The sequence below is a fragment of the Schistocerca piceifrons genome, unplaced genomic scaffold (assembly GCF_021461385.2).
Source record: "Schistocerca piceifrons isolate TAMUIC-IGC-003096 unplaced genomic scaffold, iqSchPice1.1 HiC_scaffold_1416, whole genome shotgun sequence".
NCBI lineage: Eukaryota > Metazoa > Arthropoda > Insecta > Orthoptera > Acrididae > Schistocerca > Schistocerca piceifrons.
The window spans coordinates 220001-222500 of record NW_025727254.1 but is presented as its reverse complement, the minus strand read 5'-3'; the positions used below and the strand labels follow the sequence as shown (position 1 = coordinate 222500).

Sequence of the window (2500 nt, the reverse complement as noted above, 5' to 3'; positions counted from 1 at the left end):
CTGGAATTACCGCGGCTGCTGGCACCAGACTTGCCCTCCAATAGATACTCGTTAAAGGATTTAAAGTGTACTCATTCCGATTACGGGGCCTCGGATGAGTCCCGTATCGTTATTTTTCGTCACTACCTCCCCGTGCCGGGAGTGGGTAATTTGCGCGCCTGCTGCCTTCCTTGGATGTGGTAGCCGTTTCTCAGGCTCCCTCTCCGGAATCGAACCCTGATTCCCCGTTACCCGTTACAACCATGGTAGGCGCAGAACCTACCATCGACAGTTGATAAGGCAGACATTTGAAAGATGCGTCGCCGGTACGAGGACCGTGCGATCAGCCCAAAGTTATTCAGAGTCACCAAGGCAAACGGACCGGACGAGCCGACCGATTGGTTTTGATCTAATAAAAGCGTCCCTTCCATCTCTGGTCGGGACTCTGTTTGCATGTATTAGCTCTAGAATTACCACAGTTATCCAAGTAACGTGGGTACGATCTAAGGAACCATAACTGATTTAATGAGCCATTCGCGGTTTCACCTTAATGCGGCTTGTACTGAGACATGCATGGCTTAATCTTTGAGACAAGCATATGACTACTGGCAGGATCAACCAGGGAGCTGCGTCAACTAGAGCTGAGCAGCCGGCCGCCCGGGAGTGTGTCCCGGGGGCCCGCGCGAACACGCAAGCGTCCGCTCAATCATTCTGCAAACAGGAGGAGGCTGAGCTCCCCTGCACAATACACCTCGAAACCCTCTCAGGTCCCGGCGGCGCGCAGCGCCGTCCCAAGTACTTGGTCGGGTTCGAGAGAGGCGCAATCGCCCGGAGTTAGGCGAGTAGACGCTTTCGGTGCGACCACCCGTGCTCCCAACTGAGCTTGCCGCTGCCGACAGAGGCCCGGGAGCGTGCTGTCGTGGCATTGCCGGCGGGAGACAACACGCGCCACCTACGGTGACCGGCAGCTCCAACGCCAGCGCCACAGAAGGACAAAAGCCCCACTTGGGTGCCGAAGCGAACTCTCCCAGCACAGCGCACGCGCCAACACATCCGCACAGCTGCGATACAAACCACCAGCGAGAACCGCTGGGGCGACCGAGCAGCAGACGGCGTCGCGGCGCCGAGCGCCGGGCGGCGGCGCATCCTCAACGCACACAGTCCTCAATCGGACCAGCACACTGAAGATGTCCACCGCGCTTCGCACCGGGCCCGCGAGGACCTACTTTGGCCGCACGGCGCCGCGCGCAGGGTGCGCCGGCGCGCAGCTGCGACGCCTGCCGCGTCCGTCGGCCGGCGCGCCTGCCACTGGCCGCCCCCACCAGCCGGCTGTAGCGCGTGCGCCCACGCACCGCGCGGCCAGCACGCCGGGAGGCGCCCCCTCACCGGCCGGGGACGGTCCCACCCAGCCACCGCCGCGTATCGCTTCACACCCAGATGCCGTTCAGTTTCGTCGGCATGGTGGGTATCGCTGGAACAACCGGTTAGTACCTCAACCTATCGTCGCCATCACCGATTCACCCCTAGCGAGAACAACCGCACCACAACAGGTTACCATTTGTTCATTTGCGTAACTTCACCAGAAAACGCAGGCGTCCATCGCCATTTGCAACTTCAACGATTATTGCATGCCTGTGTCAGGTGTCACGCCACACTACGTCTGCCCACATACACGCAACAAAATGTGCACGCCTAGACAATACGTGGAAGGTGGCCCCCGTACGTATGCGATGTCCATTGCTCGAACGACTGTCAACCGGCCTCTGTAGCATGTCGCAGATATGGAACGCGGTGCACCATGCCATCACGGTGTGTGAGGAGAGACGACTAGGTCCGAATACATCAACAGACAGCTCATGCTGATCGCCATCCACGGCGTCCGTTCCTCCCACACGTCTCTATGGCGTACCACACTGCAATCCAGCTCTCATAGGGAGACGACACGTAGCTGCGTGCACAATATTTGCACTGTATGGTCCGCCGTTTTTGGGCGCAGTCGTTGTGCGGTCACACATGTGCCACGATGTATCATTCAGTACATAAGGACGAATGTGCAGTACAGATTGTGGTTCACGCGTACGACATCAGCGGACAGTTGACACAGGCCGCACCACAACGTAGCCTGAGTACGTCGCATGCGAAGGGCATTGAACATGCAAACTTCTCACCAACCAGCTTGCGAAGGCAGGGGGCAAGGTGGGGACGTGGGGAGGGGCGGCATGTACGTCCTGCTGCCATCCACATTACAGTGTACAGCAGGAGCATGTGGAAAGTGAGCAAGACTTGCAAGGTGTTTAACATGAAGCGATACACAGGGGTGCGGGCAGTGCGAGTAGCGAACTATATTGCGAGGGTTGCGGGTGGGCAACACTACAGTAATTGAACGAGTCGTATAACAATTACAGAGCAGGTTTAGGCGACAACGTGGGTTACGTTAAGGCGACAACATGGGTTAGGTTAAGGCACAACATGGGTTAGGTTAAGGCACAACATGGGTTAGGTTAAGGCACAACATGGGTTA

The 2500-nt window shown here is 57.8% G+C and overlaps 1 non-coding gene across 1 annotated transcript in view; it reads right to left on the bottom strand.

The window, feature by feature from the left end:
* The window catches only part of LOC124733964, a 1909-nt gene extending 1305 nt beyond the window's left edge, over positions 1-604 (bottom strand). The window contains exon 1 of the ribosomal RNA XR_007009239.1: positions 1-604. This exon is cut by the window's left edge and continues 1305 nt beyond it. This is a non-coding gene — a ribosomal RNA (small subunit ribosomal RNA).
* Between the last annotated feature and the right edge of the window lie 1896 nt (positions 605-2500).